Source organism: Nerophis lumbriciformis, linkage group LG04, assembly GCF_033978685.3.
Source record: "Nerophis lumbriciformis linkage group LG04, RoL_Nlum_v2.1, whole genome shotgun sequence".
Taxonomy (NCBI): domain Eukaryota; kingdom Metazoa; phylum Chordata; class Actinopteri; order Syngnathiformes; family Syngnathidae; genus Nerophis; species Nerophis lumbriciformis.
In genome coordinates, this window is record NC_084551.2 from 15,315,001 (window position 1) to 15,336,779 (window position 21,779).

The window sequence follows — 21,779 nt, forward strand, 5'->3', positions numbered from 1 at the left end:
GATTGCTGTGCAACAATGGCAATCAAATCCTCATCCATTCTATCCTAATTATTGCAGCTTCTCTTTAATCTGACAAAAACGATGAGAGGATGACAGCTCAAAAGCTGCGCCGGCTATTTGAAAACATTTTCTCATCTGGAAAAAACTTGTTTCAAAGGACGAGTTCCTAATTAAATCAAAAATACAAAAAAAAAGGGGTGAAAAGAGAGAACAAACAAATCTCCCTGATGTTGACCTCAAATGAACTGCGATGTCATCCAACAAGGTTTTTCTTTCTGACATTTACTTCACCGCCACCGCCATTTGCAACTTGAACCACAGGACAGTCTGTCCCGGGCAGGATCCTTTTTATAATCAACTATCAAAATATCCACTGGATGTCTGAAAGTCACGATCCTAGCAATGCCGTGAATTTGTAATGATGCTGTAAAACATGACCCAGCGACCATTTAAGTGTACAAGAGGCCACATGACAGGCTGCGGTACGTAAATCTCCAGTAACCTCATCTTGTACGCACCGGAGCATCTTGGCCCCCCCACGGCTTCATAAGGGGACCCTACCATTTGAGCGCTTTATGTAAATATAGTGTGTAATGACACACTGTCAGCGCACAGATGCTATTATGGCCTTCCTTCTAAGCGGAGGTCATCTTTGCCACTCCGCCCAAAAGGAGGGGCCGCATCAGCACTGTGGTCAAAGGCCCCGCTTTCACCCTGACCAAAATGACAGATAAGTTTATATCTTGACCAGACTCTGGGATGCGAGTGTCCTGAGCGTACCTATCAGAAAAAATGAATAAATAACCATTTTTTTCCCCCCTTTACCAATATATGTTTCTCCTCCAAACATATTGCTGGGTATTGTGGCCAAACAGCTCAATTTTTGTTTCATCTGACATCACATGGACAAAGATAAGACCTTCTGGAGGAAAGTTCTGTGATCAGATGAAACAAAAACTGAGCTGTTTGGCCACAATACCCAGCAAAAAGGTGAGGCCTTTAATACCAGGAACACCATACCTACCGTCAATCATGGTTAAGTTAAGTTAAAGTTAAAGTGCCAATGATTGTCACACACACACCAAGGGTGGCTAAATTATGGTTGCGGTAGTATTATGCTGTGGGCCTGTTTTTCTGCCAATGGAACTGGTGCTGTACAGAGAGTAAATGAGACAATGAAAAAGGAGGATTACCTCCAAATTCTTCAGGACAACCTAAAATCATCAGGTTGGGTCTTGGGCGCAATTGGGTGTTCCAACAGGACAATGACCCGAAACACACGTCAAAAGCGGTAAAAAAAAAAAGGCTAAATCAAGCTAGAATTGTTAGGAACTGGTCAAGGGGGTGACCCCGGGATGCAGAGACAAGAGGCAAGTTTGAATAACAAAAAGGGAATACATTTAATGAGTCCAAAAAGTGTAACAAAAAGCGATGGGGCAGAAATGCACACCATGAATACTTAAATGAAAACAGGTTCCTCAGTGGTCGGCAGGGGGAGAAGCCAGGGCACACTAAAACACAGGGTAAAGTCCTTGTTGCCTCAAGGAGGCTAGGAAACAAACACAACAACGTTAGGAATTACAGGACTAAGGAAAAACAACATACCAGGACTGACGAGGCGAAGCAGGCACGTGCACGTGGAAGGTGCAGGATAAATTAACCGACAAGAGCCAGCTGTGGGAGGTGAGCTTAAATAGTCCTCGGTGGAAATAGGTTGCAGGTGTGCCTTAGTGTCCGCCCCTCGCTGGAGACTAATGAGCTGCGGAAACACATCACCACACAAGAGAAGGCAGGGAAATAAAAACACAACAAGAATTAAGGTTTTAGAATGGCCTTCCCAAGAATGGACTTAAACCCCATTGAGAACATGTGGACAATGCTAAAGAAACAAGTCCATGTCAGAAAACTAACAAATTTAGTTGAACTGGACCAATTTTGTCAAGAGGAGTGGTCAAAAATTCAACCAGAAGTTTGCCAGAAGCTTGTGGATGGCTACCAAAGGCGCCTTATTGCAGTGAAACTTTCCAAGGGACATGTAACCAAATATTAACATTGCTGTATGTATACTTTTGACCCAGCAGATTTAGTCACATCTTCAGTAGCACCATAACAAATTCATAAAAGAACCAAACTTCATGAATATTTTTGTGACCAACAAGTATGTGCTCCAATCACTCTATCACAAAAAAAATAAGAGTTGTAGAAATGATTGGAAACTCAAGACAGCCATGATATGATGTTCTTTACAAGTGTATGTAAACTTTTCACCACGACTGTATGTGCCTTCCTAACCCTGACATTGCTGCTATGATGGAAGCAAAGAGAAAGTCCATCTCAACTATTATGACAATTACAAGAAACAATAGTGGGCTCACAGGCAAATATGTGTCACATTCCAGCTGTGAGCAAATCCCATGGGTGATATTCACAAGGTCTTTACCTAAGAGTTTAAATGGGGATTTGGCTGTCAGAAAAGTCCTGGTGATATAACAGTTCAGTGCAATGATATTCACTACAAAAGTATGTGTTTACTGCCACTTCCACTTGACAAAAAAATATTCATATCCAGTGGTCAAAAGCCAAATTGTATTTAGCGAATTGGTTTCATTTGGAAATTACAACAAAAAAAAAGGCAAAAATCATGTTGTTTTTTTGGCCACTTATTTCTGTAGTGTGATTTGTGTTGATTTTGTTGTGAAAATTGAGGATTCACAACCTTATCTTTTTGAACCTGAATATACAGAGGATGAACTGCTGCTTATAGAAGCGAGCAGTTCATGTTCATGAAGTTTATTTTCGACCGTGTCTGATAAAAAACATGGGTGATGACTTCAAGATACAGTATATATTTAAACATGTTCAAAACATAAATTATGTACTTTTGGAGAGGGTAGGGCATGGTTTTATTTGCAATCTGGGAACTCCTACTCAAACAAACATCTTGGAGACATACTAAAAAAAACGGGTTATAAAAGTGACTGTGGAGCATAATTTACGCAACTTTTACACCAAAGAATATCCAATACGGATTATCAGGACCACAAGGAAGTGTTTTAAATGTGGATGAAAACCATAATAGGTCTCCTTTGAAGGGGATCTGAACTTTTTTGGAATTTTTCCTTTCGTTCACAATTATTATGACAGGCAAGAACACACATCTTTTTTTTTTAGGATCCTAAAGATGATAAAACATACTTGCAAGATGTGGCTATCCCTGTTGTAGCCTTAAAAACCCTCACCATTTTATATACACACACTGCAAGTATATATATAATGTAATAACAAACAATATGTAATAGGTACAAGATTTACTTTATTTTGGTCATTTTATGCATAATCGGAACTTCTTTCCTCAGCGCTTTTATTTTTAGTTTCCATAACAGCGCACTTCCGACTTTCAACAACAAATGTGTGTTCATACTTCTTGAAACAAATGCGAGTGTGTCCTTATAATGGCAGACTTGGTAACAGACAACAAAGACAACAATTTTTGGACAAATGAGGATCGACAACCTTATCTTTTTGAACCTGAATATACAGAGGATGAACAGCTGCTTATAGAAGCGAGCACAAACAGAGAGTGAGACGTTGGAGCAGACAGAAGCCAAGAGAGTGAGGTGGGCGTAACTTGACTGTGTAAATGTGGAACTTGGAGCAAAGCTTTGCCGACATAAAAGGTGTGCTTACCCAAACTCGACTTGAAAAAACTTCCAGCTGGACCAAACAGACAACTGTCAAGTGGAAGTGGCAGTAAACAAACTTATTTCTATAGTGTGATGTGTTGATTTGGCAGTGAAAATTGAGGATTCACAACCTTATATTTTTGAACCTGAATATACAGAGGATGAACTGCGGCTTATAGAAGTGAGCACGAACAGAGAGTGAGACGTTGGAGCAGACAGAAGCCGAGAGAGTGAGGTGGGCGTAACTTGACTGTGTAAATGGAGCAAAGCTTTGAATGGATGGCCGACAAATCTATCTGACCGTCTCTTATGGTGCGCCGTTTGGTGGGTGGTCTTCTTTACATGCCTCCACTTCGACAGCGTTTTCTCCCTGTCATCTTTGTTGTAGTTTACGGCGCTTCCATAGCGAGTTTACTGACAAATATAAGTTAGAACTGTATGCTACTTTATATTACAAAAGGCACCAGCATAGGACGAATGCCCCACAACAAGAGAATAGAGAAAAAGAAGGAGCTTATCGACTACGACGCGGACTACAATGGCAGACGGGCGCAAATCTTCGGGACTTATTCATCTCCCAAATACACATCAGCAGGTACCAATAGGTAAGAAAAGTTGGTTTTGCATAACATTGTGAAACAAAACAGGGCAGCACGTTGGCCCTGCGATGAGGTGGCGACTTGTCCAGGGTGTACACCGCCTTCCGCCCGATTGTAGCTGAGATAGGCTCCAGCGCCCCCCGCGACCCCAAAGGGAATAAGCGGTAGAAAATGGATGGATGGATGAAACAAAACAACAGATATGTCTCTTAATAGGTGTTATTTTGGGATCCTTGTACACACAACATGATAACACCCGTATGTTGAAGCACAGTACGTCTGACTACGGTCGCCGTAATGTTCCATGTTCTATCAAGCAGTGCGGCTTCGTAGCTTACCAAAGTTGCACTAAAACATTTTGACAGATTTTTGAGCGCTGTGTGTAATGTTCAATATTCTCAATTAAACATACATTTTTTGCTGTTGCTTGCTTACCGGGACTTGCTAGTGTCATTTATTGAACTGGCGTCATGTACCACATAAAATTGGTTCAAGGTCGGTAGGCACAACCAGAATTAATACATACATTAGGCGCACCAAGTTATAAGACGCAATGTCGATTTTTGAGAAAATGAAGGAATTGTAAGTGTTAGTAGTTAAGTTAGTTTAAGTGAGGTAGTTTATTCTTCTCTTTTATTACAGTTGTTTGATCATAACAAAATCAATAGTAGAAAATAACTAAACAAAATCATAACTCCTATCCAATACTCATTTAAATCATTTGGCTTTTTACCCTCAAAGTCCTCCTGTGTCCAGGGAATTATTCCCCGAGTTTGTAAACATTAACAAAAACAATCAAAAAATATTTTGAGAAAACAAATACTTTTTATTTACTGTAGTATCGATCATGTACTGATACTACCCTGAGTATAAACACCATCAATGTTTAGATTGACTTGCCCTCCTCTTACATGTAGTGTACTGACTGTGACAATGCTGACACACAACAGTTGTTCTTATATTATCTTCTCAGAGGGTTAGTCTTAAACTGGATAAGAAGTTATCTAACGAACAGGAAACAATACGTGAAGCTCGGCGAACACACGTCTACAACGCTAAATATATCCTGTGGTGTACCTTAGGGATCAATACTAGGACCTAAATTATTCAATCTCTACATAAATGACATTTGTAAAGTTACAAAGGATTTAAAGTTAGTATTATTTGCGGATGATACAACAGTGTTTTGTTCAGGAGAGAACACACAGAAGATACTACAAATAATAACAGAAGAAATGAACAAATTAAAAAGATGGTTTGACAAAAACAGACTATCGTTGAATCTCAGTAAGACTAAAATAATGCTATTTGGTAACAGTAGAAGAGAAAGTCAAACACAAATACAAATAGACGGAATATAAATTGAAAGAGTAAATGAAACCAAATTTCTAGGTATAATGATTGATGATAAATTGAACTGGAAATCTCACGTAAAAAATATAGAACATAAAGTAGCAAGAAACACGTCGATAATGAATAAAGCAAAACATGTTCTGGACAAATATAAAAATATAACTTACTTCACCAATTATTATTTATTTTTATTGTGATTGCTTATGGAGTATATTGTGAATAAATTGAGAACAGGAAGTAACTAAAGTTTTGGCAACTGTTATGTAAAAGAAAAGGGGTAGGATTAAATAAGCTCTGCTTCCTCCTACTCCTTTTCGAACATGTTGAAAAGAGAAACTGGAAATTGTGATGTATCATGTTGTATGCTTGCATGTTCGAAATAAACTCAAACTCAACTCAACTCAATTCTAACTCTTATTAATCAACTTGTTCATTTCCTGTTAATAACTGCTTACTGTCTGCTGTAACGTGGTTCCATTTACATTTATTAAACTTTACAAAGCGATTACCAATGGAGGTGATTATTTATAGCCTCGGGGAGCGGCTCCACACTGCGTATGGAGACCCAATTAGCTGGTAGCCGCTTGTCAGCCAATGGACTAAAAATAAATACAGTGTGAGTCAGAGAAGATCAGCGTTAAAAGGCATTAATCCTTATCGGCGATCACATACTTTTTCATGAAAATTGTCCGATCGATCGTCACGTCCCTGATTTCAAATCCAAACTACAAGTTTTCCCCTTCTAAGGCTATGTCTACACTAAGCCTTATTTAAAGGGGAACATTATCACCAGACCTATGTAAGCGTCAATATATACCTTGATGTTGCAGAAAAAAGACCATATATTTTTTTTACCGATTTCCGAACTCTAAATGGGTGAATTTTGGCGAATTAAACGCCTTTCTATTATTCGCTCTCGGAGCGATGACGTCACAACGTGACGTCACATCGGGAAGCAATCCGCCATTTTCTCACTCTCGTCGGTGTGTTGTCGGAGGGTGTAACAACACGAACAGGGACGGATTCAAGTTGCACCAGTGGCCCAAAGATGCGAAAGTGGCACACTTTACCGACGAAAGCTATGCTACGACAGAGATGGCAAGAATGTGTGGATATCCTGCGACACTCAAAGCAGATGCATTTCCAACGATAAAGTCAAAGAAATCTGCCGCCAGACCCCCATTGAATCTGCCGGAGTGTGTGAGCTATTCAGGGACAACGGACCTTGGTTCCCGCAGACGAGCGAGCTAAACCCCCTGGATGTCTTGGCTCACACCGTCCCTTATGCCACCGAAGATGATCAAGAGAAGAATATCGACCCTAGCTTCCCTGGCCTGCTGACATCAACTCCAAAACTGGACAGATCAGCTTTCAGGAAAAGAGCGGATGAGGGTATGTCTACAGAATATATTAATTGATGAAAACTTTATTCATTACTCGCGGTTTTACGTAAATGATTATACATAAACTGTGTTTACCAATAATTTAGCTTAAAAACATTTATTTTTTTCAATCATTCGAGTACATTCGTGTAGTCTTGTGTAATGCAGTATATTGTGTCTATTTAGGTATGGTTAATCTGAGTGCTGAAATCGTGGAAAAATATATGTTCTTAGCGCGCCTGAAATGGGCTGTCTGCACTCTCAAAGTGCATGTTGTTGCCAAATGTATTTCATATGCTGTAAACCTAGTTCATAGTTGTTCGTAATTATCTTATCAGACAGTGTTAAGCCGCTGAAATCCGAGTCTGAATCCGAGCTAATGTCGCTATAGCTTGCTGTTCTATCCGCCATGTTTGTTTGTATTGGCATCACTGTGTGACGTCACAGGAAAATGGACGGGTGTATATAACGATGGTTAAAATCAGGCACTTTGAAGCTTTTTTTAGGGATATTGCGTGATGGGTAAAATTTTGAAAAACACTTCGAAAAATAAAATAAGCCACTGGGAACTGATTTTTAATGGTTTTAACCCTTCTGAAATTGTGATAATGTTCCCCTTTAAACGAATAATTATTTGGCCTAAGCCCCGTTTCAGCCACACTAAACCATCGTTTAAGGTTCCCCTCCTTGGACAATTTTTTACACAGGTAAGTGCGCCGTGTATTTCTTGAATCTCCGGCTCTTAGCTTTGTATGGACTCATTGATCGTTTACAAACTGAGTTCAGAGAGGAAGCGACGCCAGAAAGACCGCGCCCCACACAAGAAGTGACGTCAGAAAGAACGCGCCACAGCCACTTTCATAATAAAGCGGTTTCATAACTCGGATCTAACCACTGGAAATATGAAGGTGAGCCATCCAGACATGCCCGTATTTCTCCTTCCGTCTGTACAGACGCTTGTGGAAATCACACATGAATACCTTACGAGAAAGCGATTGCAGCTATTTGGGATACAACACTTCTCAGACGGCAAGAGAACTTTCCAATGTCCAAGTCAGCTGTGATTCTACTTAGCGAAAAACTTTGTCCATTTGTCGAAGGAGAGTCAACGAGAATACGAGCTCCCGTGGATGTGATAAAAAAAAAGGTAGCGTGTGCTTTGTATTACCTGGTCGTCGAGGGAAGACTACGGAAAACGGCGAATGCTTTTGGACGGGCAAAGCAGACTGTATCAGTTATTATCCGCCATGTATGTCGCAGACTCAACGTCTAGGTCCAGAGTATATAAAGTCACCAATGAAGATGAAGGCAAACAAGTGAGGAGTGTCCTGACCAGGTATCTAGATCCCTAGTTTGATTGATGTCAAATGTTCTTTATCACATTGTTTATGTGTCTAACAGATTTGATTAATTTTTGATGGCTCAGGTGTGATTCACTACAATAAGGCCCCACAGCACACTGAATTCCAGTTAATGGAAATACCACAACACTGGATATTGTTCAGATAAGTTACATTTAAGAACTTGCACACAAAGCAACACTGGAGGTGACTACAACGTGTGCATTTTCCACGCATGCGTACTAGGTTGCGTTGCGCCGGCGGACGGAGGGGGTCTTACACGGTGGCATTGTTGTGTGTGGACACACATAAGGTTAGGTGGGATTTACCCTGGATAAGTGTAAACGGGGCCTAAGTAATGCACTATCCCAGCCTGTGTTGTCACGGCGGACTAACCACTAGTTGCCCTGCCACAACTCTCTCCTCTTCTTGCACACTGAGTGACAACTGGAATTTTTCTCTCATACTTACTGGATTTGCATCGGCTGTTCTTTTATCAATCACTGCGCTAAATGAAAGTGCAAGTTACCAGGATGATGTAGTGGAACTGGTCAGAAGATTGTGCAGTATTACCTCACAACTGCCATAAGAATAAGAATATTACTCATGAAAGTGGTAAATATGTCACACAAGTATCTTTTACATAACTTTTTACAATCTTTTGGCCAGAAAACACTCTCTCAATTAAGGCATTTTTTTTTCTTAGTCAGAGTTTCAATGATTTTGGGTTTACCTGTAACTTGAGCAAATCGTAACACTCACATTTAAGTTGTACTGGCTTTTGCAGCTTGTTTACGACATGATGGAAGCACTAAATCAATCCCCAGTCATTGAAGCTGAAAACTTTTCCAAATATCACAAAACAATAGCCAAGTTTCCAAAAGAGTGATAATTTGATCAGATTGCTGTGTTCCCTTTCAACCTTAACTTTACGCCATCAGCCTTTGCCCTACTCCACGCCATTGGGGAAAACATCACCTTTGAATTTATTAGTCCCACTTTGAAGTCACTCCTCTTTCTCCTTGGCCCCACTCAAAGGTTGAGTTTTTTTTTGTTTGTTTTCTTCGGACGTTAAATAAAAGTGAACACTTCAAGGCGGTTTGGCCCCCTGCTTGTCATCGTAAATGGTTCATTGGCGCTTGAACTAAACCATAAGGCAGCAATACTGTAGCCCAGTGGGGATATGCAATTAGAACAATCGTATAAAAGGGAACCAGAAAATGTGCAGGACAGTAACATGGCGTCAGGCCTTTGGGGTATATGTTCCAATTCTTGAATGTGACTTGAAAGAGTCCACGGCAAGCTATGGATTTCAAAAAAAGCAGTACCTTAAATGTGCTGAGGTCTTAGGAGATGCCTCAAGGTTTCTGTCCAATGAAAAAAATTCCAGCATGTATTACAGTACTTCTTAGGGCAGGGGTCGGCAACCCGCGGCTCCGGAGCCGCATGCGGCTCTTTGATCACTCTGATGCGGCTCAGCTGCAAACTTGCCGACTCCCCCAATTTTCCCGGGAAACTTACGAATTACAGTGCCTCTCACAGTAAAATCCCGGGATTAATATTCTTCGATATTCACCCTTATAATAATAATAAGGGCGTGCCATGATGGTACAGCATTTAGCACCTTCTACAATCTGTATCAACATAGTGCCAGCTCAGCCTTTTGCTATATGCATTTGCTGCTTGCACACGTAAGTGACAGCAAGGCATACTTGTTCAACAGCCACACAGGTTACACTGACGGTGGCCTTATAAAACAACTTTAACACTCTTACTAATAATGCGCCACACTTTGAACCAAAACCAAACAAGAATGACAAACACATTTCGGGAGAACATCTGCACCTTAACACAACATAAACACAACAGAACAAATACCCAGAATCCCATGCAGCCCTGACTCTTCCGGGCTACATTATACACCCCTGCTACCACCAAACCCCGCCCCCACCCCAACCCTGCTCCCTCACACATCGACCCCGCCCCTGTGCGTCGGTTGAAGTGGGCGGGGTTTGGTAGCGGGGGTGTATACTGTAGCCCGGAAAAGTTAGAGCTGCATGGGATTCTGGGTATTTGTTCTGTTGTGTTTATGTTGTGTTACGGTGCAGATGTTCTCTCGAAATGTGTTTGTCATTCTTGTTTGGTGTGGGTTCACAGTGTGGCGCATTATTAGTAAGAGTGTTAAAGTTGTTTTATAAGGCCACCGTCAGTGTAACCTGCGTGGCTGTTGAACAAGTATGCCTTGCTGTCACTTACGTGAGCAAGCAGAAACCCCATACAACGTGTGGCTGGGCCGGCACGCTGGTTGTAGTGAGCGCTAGATGCTATACCATCACGGCACGTTTGAGAGAATAGTTGCCCTGAAATCCGTAATCTGCCGGAAAAATTGGGAGGGTTGACAAGCATGACGCTGTCAAGCGGCATATAAACCCCGCGGTCCGAACTGACATTCAATTTTCATATTAAGGTGTGGGCCGCGTGTCTGAGACCCTTGGTTTATACATAGCACAAAGCAAAAAAAAAAAAGGTGTATGCAGTGTTATTTCATTTTAAATTTCAAAAGATTTCTGTGGCTCCCATTGTTTTCTTTAATTTGTGAAACTGGTCAAAATGGCTCTTTGACTGGTAAAGGTTGCCGACCCCTGTCTTAGGGTAAGCAAGGCCTCATGACTGCATTTGTTTTAAATAAAGAACATGGTGTGTCTTGTTCAATATCAGAGTCCATTTAACATTCATATTTTACACCTCCAAACACCAACTGTGGGTGGAGCCCTGGTGCTCCTATCATGAATATTACAGGACTCGGAAATTGAAAATATGCCACTGAAGTTGCACAAAACTTGTTTTCATTGATTGCCACATCACAGTTTTGGCTGCCCTCAGAAGGCCGCTTGTAACATTGATTAGAGTATGAATATATATTTAAAAGGATTTGCCTCACGCTATTATTAATGCATTTAATTTGAATATTTTTTTTCCGTACACTGTAAAAAAAAATAAAAAAAATTGATATATTTTTAAGACTTGTGTCAATGGGAAAAACTGCATTTTTCCACATTAAAATTCTGGCAACTGAGCTACCAGTTTGTTTGTTTTTTTACTGTAAAACCTATTTTATTTTGTTCATTTTGATGGACAACTTGCTTTGAAATCATAAGTCACGCAGATATTTAAGTTGTTATTTTTATTTTAACAAAAAATGTTTGGAATGTACAATGATATATTTGTTGCAATATTGGATACTGATATTTAAGTATTATTTTAACAAGAAAAAATGTTTGGAATAATTTGCATACAAAGAAAATAAAAAAGTTTATAAAATATGCAATTGCATGCAGTACATATATTTTTTCTGTCAAAATAATAGTTATAAAAAACGAATACATAAGAAACAATACGGTAGTTTAATGAAGCAAATTTATTTTCAAGCGTTTGACACCTGTGCTTTAAAACAATGTCAAGTGAGACTGCATGGATCACCCGAGCTCAAGAAATTAAACATTTTGCAGCACTTAATCCAAAAGAAGGACTAGCCTCAACAAGACGTGTTTAGAGAAGAAAATAATCACTCAGACATTTGGCTAAAGTGGCCACATCATCATCAGACACCTTGTATTTGTAATTTAACACAAGTTTGCACAAATTAGGAACACATAATAATATTGTTGTGCCAATATTTGATTTCTATAATGGAGGAAAACTCCCCAAAAATAAGTGTTTTGGGTTTAGGTGTCAATCTTTTGACGAACACTTGTATTTTCTGCACTAATTTTTTTGTTCCGGAACATTCGGTACGATAGAGGTTACCAAATCCCGCACGCAACGCTTTAATAAGTGAGGAATAGGGAGAACAAGTGCGGAAATTAAAACTGAGGTTATGTTCTGAATCTAGTGTTGAGTATCTCGAAAACGAGCCGGCTCTTTATAGAGAATGAAGTAAACACGCTGGCTCCGAATCTGGTAAAGACCAACTTGATTGGTCAAAATTTGAGAGGAAGGTTACACACACAGCAGTCGTGAGCACACAAACCGGAGGGAGGTAGCGAAAGAGAAAACCAGGGGGTGAACAAGGGGATGGGTCAAATGCAGAGGACAAATTTCACCACACCTTGTGTGTGTGTGTGACAATCATTGGTGCTTTAACTTTTTAACTTTAACTATGTAATGTTTGGTTTGGTTGGTTCACTGTAAATAGTCGGAAATGTACAAGACAGACAAACAATCTGATTGGACTTTTTTGTTTAATTGAGATGACTCTTTTTGTTGGTGTGTTATAATTTTTTCTTAATCTGTTTACTGCGGATCATATAAATAAAGCCAGATAAATAAACATTTAATACACAGTCATCCCTTGTTTATAGCTGCCAATTGGTTCCGGACATGACCGCGATAAATTGGTTTCCGCGAAGTAGAAACATTTCATTGCTGGACCCTAAACTGTTTACGGACATCCAAATATAATTTTCAACATTATGAGAGCTGTCTAGACATGAAATAACACCCATTAGTTAGTCACCTTTAAACTCATTTAATCAAATGTAGTAATAGTACATGAGGTTGAGTCAAACTATGGCCACAATACAGGTTTGTTCTCCTCTAGTGGCCAATACAACTGTAGTATCTGCGTTTTTAGTTCATGTAAGCATTTTTATGCTTGAATATGCTTAATTTTGAACCCACATTTTTTTTTATATCCTTTAAAAAATTGAAAAAAAATCCTGAGATGTGCCGAAACTGTAATATTTGAAGCGCAATGTATATGTGAAGTGAATTATATTTATATAGCGCTTTTCTCTAGTGACTCAAAGCGCTTTTACATAGTGAAACCCAATATCTAAGTTACATTTAAACCAGTGTGGGTGGCACTGGGAGCAGGTGGGTAAAGTGTCTTGCCCAAGGACACAACGGCAGTGACTAGGATGGAGGAAGCGAGGATCGAACCTGCAACCCTCAGGTTGATTGCATGGCCACTCCACCAACCGAGCCATACTACCCCATATAAAAGGGACTGAAATTGGAATTGTAGATTGCGAATTCCTTATTTCATTCATATACAGTAATAAATGATGCCTTGGGGAGTATATGGGGCACTCACTAACTGTATTGACAATGCACTTACTGTTATGTTTCCTAATGTTTAATCTGCTGGATTAAAAAATCTAAATTAATAGTTAGCAAATATAATTGTTGGGTTTTTTTCAAATATAAAGGAATATAAATAAGGAATATGAAACGCAGAACTCGAAAGACACAAGCCAAAAAAAAAACGCTCCTTATTAGAGGCAAAAATACAACCAATAACTTTTGGAAAAGTATGAACTGAACACATTCCTGAGAGAGTTTGTTTTTTAGTGGCAGTTAATGTCAGCCTAGAGTTGGGCATTTAACAGTGTCGTCACTGCTTTTTTAACACTGTTATTATGTTATTAACACCAGCTGCTCTGCAACTGCCACACATGGCAAAGTAGTAATGGTCAGACTTGGTGAATCAACATTACTTAAAAGTGCTTCGAAGAGAGAGAAAAAAAGTTTTCGTTTTTTATCCATGTTGTTTTACCAGTATGAAAAACTATGACATGTAATGGAAAAGAACGATTGTCGATGCTTAGTGATGAGCATCTTTTGCTTCCACAAGTTGAAAATAACTGCCGTTAAGATGAACTATAAATGGGCTATTCAGGATTGCTCAGCATGCTCCAACAATGACTCTAATGGAATCTTTACTCACATTGATGCTAACAATAGTACAAACTGGCAATACCATGGAAGCTGCTGATAACCTGCATTACATAAAATGTAATTTTTTCTGACTAGAGACGCTACAGTTCAACATAGTTCCAAAAATATTAAGCGGTTGGGCTTTTTGTCCATTATTTTCTGGGCCTGTTTGTACGCAGATGTCTGGACTGGTTGCTGAGGGCGAGGCCTAAGCCTGAGTCATTGAACAATAGGAAATATGTAAATGGTAAATGGGTTATACTTGCATAGCGCTTTTCTACCTTCAAGGTACTCAAAGTGCTTTGATACTATTTCCACATGAACCCATTCACACACACATTCACACACTGATGGCAGGAGCTGCCATGCAAGACGCTAACCACGACCCATCAGGAGCAAGGGTAAAGTGTCTTGCTCAAGGACACAACGAAGTTGGTAGAAGGTGGGGATTGAACCAGGAACCCTCAGGTTGCTGGCACGGCCACTGGCAACTAGAATAGGCTCCAGCCCCCCCAGATATTTAAAATTCAGTAACCTCCTTTATTTCCATTTTTGCAAAATGATTAAAAAAATGGCCAGGGTACACTCTGTTTCCTGGTTGTAAAGCGCACACAGACAACTGTTTGCAAGTTAAGTGTAAGGTTATTTTGCAGCCATTGATTTACATCCTAAACCTACAGGCATCTTGTTAGGACCCCTGCAGCTAGGTGACTTGATTGGTGAATACAGTTGAAACAAACAAAACAAAAATAATCAAATAAAATCTAACTTACCGTAATTCATATAGCACGTGTCATACACAAACAAGTGGCAAACAAAGTGCTGTACAAAAAAAATAGGAGAAAAAAACTTTTGAAATATCTTAAGTTGCATGTTATGAGCCTCTGTCATCTATTAGTTTCACCTTGTGTGGATCTTTGCACAATATAATTTTTTTTTTAAGTTTCTCTTGTATATATCCTCATCATAAACAGCATAAAGTTGAGGCAACCAAAAGGCAAGTCATTCATCCATCCATCCATTTTCTACCGCTTGTCCCTTTCGGGGTCGCGGGGGGTACTGGAGCCTATCTCAGCTGCATTCGGGCGGAAGGCGGGGTCCACCCTGGACAAGTCGCTACCTCATCGCAGGGCCAACACAAATAGATAAACATTCACACTCACATTCACACACTACGGCCAATTTAGTACTGCCAATCAACCTATCCCCAGGTGGGCGGTGGGAGGAAGCCGTAGTACCCGGAGGGAACCCACTCAGTCACGGGGAGAACATGCACACACAGAAAGACCCCGAACCCGGGGATCGAACCCAGGACCTTTGTATTGTGTGGCACATTTACTAACCCAAGTCATTCGTAACAAGTCTAAATAAAAGTGGACCGAGTATTGACCCTTAGAGTAGTCTTTATGCCGTGAATATAAAACCCAAAAATCAAAGGGTTAAAAGCAGTGATGATGACAAAACGAATGACTGAGTTTGAGTGATAAGTTTGTAATTTATTCAACAAATCGTCAGGCTGTTAAACAAATCTTATATTTTATATAATTATCCTGTTTTTTTCCCCGAGTGTGGCAAAACAAACTTGAGGGCACATGTCAGCATGTTCTAAATTTCTCTGACACTGTGGAGAACTCTGTCACTGTAAAGCCTGCCAGAGTAAAAGTGTACACACAGAAAACAAAGAAAAACAGCTGGAATACTTGTATGTTTTCATTAAATTGTTTTATTCCATTTAAAACAAGATGACAGTATGTGTGTGAGTAAACAGGATGAAGGTAGTAACAAGTCTATGGAGTCAACAAATGATAGAACCCTATTTTATTAATTCAATAAAACAAGAGTATATATTGTACAAAGGATCATATAATCAAATGATGTATGTAACAGTTTTACTTGCTAAGTCTGAGGGCACACAGGGAACTGGGATTCATCTGGACGCTTCTTCCCTACTGGATGGTCAACAAAGTGTTTATTTCTGGCCGCCCTCTACTGAATGGATACTTGAGGAGGAAAAAGGGAGAGCACAGAGTTTGGGGCCTTCAGGAGTTGGCACTAGAACGGCAGAAAGATTGAGAAAGTGAATCACTTGGCGACAATGGCCGATGAGGCGGATAAGTCATGCTGGAGATAAATAGTGAACAGCGAGGACAAGCGCTGACGTCTGTTGGATTTGACTGAGAATATTATTAACGGTTCTGTGGTCCTCAGGCCAACTCTTCAGTAACTATAACTCACAATTAAAACAAAAGGGGGATAACCAAAGTGTAGATGATTGAAAGCACCGAGTTCACAGGATTATTGAGCCCTCCTGCAACCAATAAGGCGACAATGTAGCCCCCAGAGTCTCATAAATCTGCTGAACATTAACAATGAACTTGAACACTGATGGTTCAAGAGAAAAGCTGAATTGCATTAATAATCAATCTGTGATGGTGCTGGATGTACACAAAAAAGAAGACTGACGGTTATGTAGCTAATTAAGGAGTTCCGCTTTACACTAGACTATACACCGAATAGAATGAAAAGAACAGGCACCAAGAGTTTTGAATGTGTGTGCTGATTTGACACAGAGTTAGCCGTTTGTGCTCTACTGACTGAACACATTTGAAACACATGGTGAAAGTAATCATGCCTCACGCGCAAGTTCAGCCAGCAAACATAACAGCCGTCCATAAACACATACAGTATGTGCAGCTAAAAGCTGCTAATGTGAATACCAGAACAGTAAAAATGAAGCGCGATTAATCGCCTACATCCTGTAGCTGTGTTTTAACAAGATTGTAAGCGCTAACAGAAATATTGATGGCCTTTTTGCCTGCTTTGGTCATAACCACACTGCAGTATCTATCCACACTACACTGTGGAGAGGACTGAACACAGACCGAGTGCAAGGTGAATGATTTAAGCAACAGCAAATCAAATTATAGGGGTTTTGACTGCTTACATTTTTTAGCTGATGTCCATGAAAATTTTAAGGAAGGGAGGCACATGTGCTTTAGATGCTTTAGAACTTCCGGTGAGTGACGTCACTTCCGGAAAAGTCTGGTGCTGCTCGCTGCGGCGCAAACGACAAGTACTATCTTTCTATCTGTGTGCTTCTAATTGTTTTACAGCTTTCTTTAATACTTCTCCAACATATTTAGTAGTCTTATTAAACTTACACCACTCTGTCTCGCCGCCTCTCTCTCTCCCTCACGCTGCTGCTGCTGCTATTCTTCGCCTATTGCTCCAAAGACAGCAAGAACTCGACTTGGTGAAAGAAACAACGCGAGTATGGCTCCTTGCTCTTCGTGCACCGTTCTCATGGATAGGTTCCGCCAGTTAGAGCAGAGTAATTTTGTAATTTTAGACGCCGCAGACACGTTTGCTAGCGTCAGCCCTAAGCGGCCTACAAGCCACAGTGAACCGGTTGAGACGCATAATAAATTTAGCCCTTTAGCTTGTCCTACACCCTAGTCTACCGGACATCACACACTAGTCATGGGGGATTCCATCACCCGGAACATGCAGCTAAGTAAACCCGCCATAATTAAGAGTATTCCGACATTGACGCTAGTCTTGGGGAGGTAAATAGAAACAGGCCTACAGAACATAGTTGTACACGTCGGCTTTAATGGCACAAGGGTGAGACAGTAAGAGATTACAAAGAGGAACATAGCTAGCTAGGACTTGTAATCTCACTAGAAAGATGTCTGGGCACCGAGTATTTGTCTCTGGTCCCCTGCCTGCGAGAGGCAATGATGAAAGGTATAGCAGATTAGTCTCGCTTAACAAGTGGCTGGCTAGTTATTATAGAAAACAAGGAATAACGTTTATTGATAATTGGCCCTCTTTCTGGGGCAAACCGGGCATGCTAAGAAGGGACAGCCTTCACCGTAATCAGGAAGGCGCCATCACTCTTTCCAAAAATATAGATTACTATTTGAGTAAATCTTGACTAACTACACTAGAGCACGCTCGGACACAAGCAATTACAGTGTCTGTTAGCCCGGTTGAGGAGTCAGTTAAGCTAGAACTAACCAGCGCCAGGCTGGAAAATTCCTGCACACAGCATTTCTCGTAGAATAATAAAAAACTCAGGTTTTTTTCTGTAGCGACTGTGTCAGAGGTCGACATGCATTCTACGAGTTAAATATTTTGCAGTACCAAGCAAATAATCTCAATATCCCCATCATATCAATTCCTAGATGTGATCGTAATTATTTAGGGGCCACTGTGCAAATACACGTAACGTTAATATCAGTACTATGATTACCATTAGATCATTGTCCCCCAAAACGTTGTTAATGAGGTCATTAGAGACAACAATCTTAAAGTCATTGATTTCAGTGAAAATTGGCTAAAATCAGATTAATTTTTCCCGCTTAACGAGTGCACATATTGCCCGTCCCTTATAAAGGGGTGGAGGGGTCGCACTAATATCAAATGAAAATCTTAACCTTGGCCCTAACCTAAGTAATAAATATAAATTTGAGGTGCTTACTATGAGGTCTGTCACACCGCTACCTCTCCATCTGGCTCTTATCTATCGCTCCTCTGTGCCCTATTTGGACTTTATCAGTGAATTTTCAGAGTTTGTCGCTGATTTAGTGACGCACGCAGATAATATAATTATAATGGAGGATTTTAATATCCATATGAATACCCTGTCGGATCCTCCATGCGTGGCGCTCCATACTATAATTGATAGCTGTGGTCTTACACAAATAATAAATGAACCCATGCATCGCAATGGTAATACGATAGACTGAGACCAATTTATGTTACTCTTGTACACTAAAGTAATGTCCGATCACTACCTTATGAAATTTGAAGTTCTGACTCATTGTCAACAAACTACTTATAACTAATGCCTTAGCAGCCGCAACATTAATGGTATCACAACTACGACCCTTGCTGGCCTACTGCCTTCGGTAATTGCACCATTCACAAATTAATTTGGCTCTATCTATAATCCCACTAACAACTTTTACGATAACCCGCGATACTATAGCAGCGCTAAAGCTAAAAAAGGCCCTTAAGGGCCTACTCAGTGGCCTAGTGGTTAGAGCAGGGGTCGGGAACCTTTTTGGATGAGAGAGCCATGAAAGCCAAATATTTTAAAACGGATTTCCGTGAGAGCCATATAATAAAATAATCCTTCTCTTTTTGAAGAAACAACATTAGAGGAACTCCTGCGACTTGTAGATAGGGCGAAACAAACAACATGTTTACTTGACCCACTTCCTGGAAAACTTATCAAGGAGCTGTTTGTAATATTAGGACCATCAGTGGTAAATATTATTAACGTATCACTTTCCTCTGGTACTGTTGCCCTAGCATTCAAAAAAGCGGTTATTCATCCTCTGCTCAAAAGACTACCGGCCGGTGTCCCACCTTCCCTTTATCTCGTATTTCCTCCATAAAATTGTTGCACAGCAGCTAAATGAATACTTGGCGTCTAACAATCTCTGTGAACCCTTTCAGTCCGGTTTCAGGGCAAATCACTCTATGGAGACAGCCCTCACAAAAATGACTAATGATCTATTGCTAACTATGGATGTTGATGTGTCATACATGTTGCTGCTACCTGATCTTAGCGCTGCTTTCGATACCATCGATCATAACACTCCGTTAGAACGTATCAAAACGCGTCTAGGTGTGTCAAACTTAGACTTTTCTTGGTTTAACTCCTATCTTACTGACAGGATGCAGTGCGTTTCCCATAAAAATGTGACCTCGGAGTATGTTAAGGTAACATGCAGTGTTCCACAGGGTTCGGTTCTTGGCCCTGCAATCTTCAGCATCTATATGCTGCCGCGAGGTGACATCATACACAAATACGGTGTTAGCTTTCACTATTACGCTGATGACACCCAACTCTACATGCCCCTAAAGCTGACCAACAAGCCAGATTGTAGTCACCTGGAGGCGTGTCTAAATGAAATTAAACATTATTCATGCGTTCCTTACGTCTCGTCTTGATTACTGTAAGGTAGTATTTTCGGGTTTCCCTATGTCTAGCATTATAGATCACAGTTAGTACAAAATGCGGCTGCTAGACTTTTAACAAGAACAAGAAAATGTGATCATATTACGCTTATACTGGCTCAAATGCACTGGCTTCCTGTGCACTTAAGATGTGACTTTAAGGCTTTCCTACTTATGTATAAAATACTAAACGGTCTAGCTCCACCCTATCTTGCTGATTGTATTGTACCATATGTCCCAGCCAGAAATCTGTTTCAAAGAACTCCGGCTTCTTAGTGATTCCCAGATCCCAAAAAAAAGTCTGCAGGCTTTGGAGCGTTTTCTATTTGGGTTCCAGTACTCTGGAAATCCCTACCGGTAACAGTTAGAGATGTTACCTCAGTAGAACAATTTAAGTCCCATCTTAAAACTAGTGTGTATACTCTAGCCATTAAATAGACCCCTTTTTAGACCAGTTGATCAGCCATCTCTCTTTTCTGCTCTGCCTTTCTCTCCTACGTGGAGAGGTTATCAGGTAACCAAGGATCAGCCCCTACGGAGGAAGCGCTAGCTGTTTCAAGTCGGGACCCGGGGTGGACCACTCCTCCGTGCATCAGTTGGTGACGTCTCTGCGCTGCGGACTTGTCTCCAATCAAGATGATCCCCTTCCTGCCTCCCAATAACATTATGAAGTCGGGACCCAGGGTGAACCACTCCTTATGCATCAGTCGGTGACGTCTCGGCGCCCGACTTCTATGCAAGAGGATCCCCTTCTGGCCCCACTATGGACTGGACTCTTACATTATTAACCGTATCCATTTGGCATCCATTGCACCGGGTTTTGTCTTGCCCTGATCTGGTATCTGAGCCGAGGATGCCGTTGTGGCTTGTGCGGCCCTTTGAGACATTTCTGATTAAGGGCTATACTAAACTTTCATTGATTGATTGATTGATTGATTGAACTACCAATAGCAGGCATCTCCAACTTTTATGACTATTAGACTACTATTCCTTTAACAAAAAGAAAGTACAAAGTGATACTGGTGTTTTATTTATATGACTGGCAAAATTTAAGTTCAGGACTGAGCTTTAGGTTGTGTTTATTTACTGACAAGGCCTTCAGATCCGCCATCTTAGCACAGGTGACACTTTTGAGGGTCTACTACTTGACTTACACTTCTATAACACTCAGGATGTTATAACATTTTAAATCACTATCTCAGGGCATGCTCAAATCAGGCCATGCATGAAAAACTGATGAAAATTACATTAAAGCCAGACTTTAATTTTGAGTATTTGGATTTCATAGTTAAAACCTGTTAATAATGGGCCCCTTTCCACTGCAGATACTTTTACAGGAACTGTTAAATGAAATACCCCCGTGCGTTTCCACAAAAACTACTTGGGTAAATAAAGTTACACCAGGCACGAGTATAGGCCTTGTTCACACTGCAGGTCAATTCCGACTTCTTTGCCCATATGCGAACTGTATCAGATTTGTTCAGGTCTGTGTGAACAGTGCAATTCGGAATTTTTTAATAACCGACTTGGCCTCTTCGATATGTAGAAATAAATTGGATATATATCCGTTGCGTCCTCAATGTATGAGCGGTAAGAGTCATAATTCTTTGTCAAAATAGATGGTTATAAAATTAATAATTAACAACAGAGCAAAAAACAGGTGAAAATACATTTTTTAGGAACACAGGTGAAACTTCCACCACGCTAGTCTCCAACTACTCACCCACAGACACG

At 40.4% G+C, this 21,779-nt stretch overlaps 1 protein-coding gene across 2 annotated transcripts in view; it reads right to left on the minus strand.

Annotated features, from left to right (window-relative positions):
• The window catches only part of bckdhb (branched chain keto acid dehydrogenase E1 subunit beta), a 78,741-nt gene that overhangs the window by 1,750 nt on the left and 55,212 nt on the right, over positions 1 to 21,779 (minus strand). The window contains exon 11 of one of the 2 annotated variants that reach the window (XM_061949652.2): positions 1 to 1,759. This exon is cut by the window's left edge and continues 1,750 nt beyond it. The gene's annotated coding sequence lies outside the window, so the exon portion shown is untranslated. Of the gene's footprint in view, positions 1,760 to 15,876; positions 16,128 to 21,779 lie in introns of those variants that run through there. The other variant, XM_061949644.2, reaches the window with a different exon arrangement.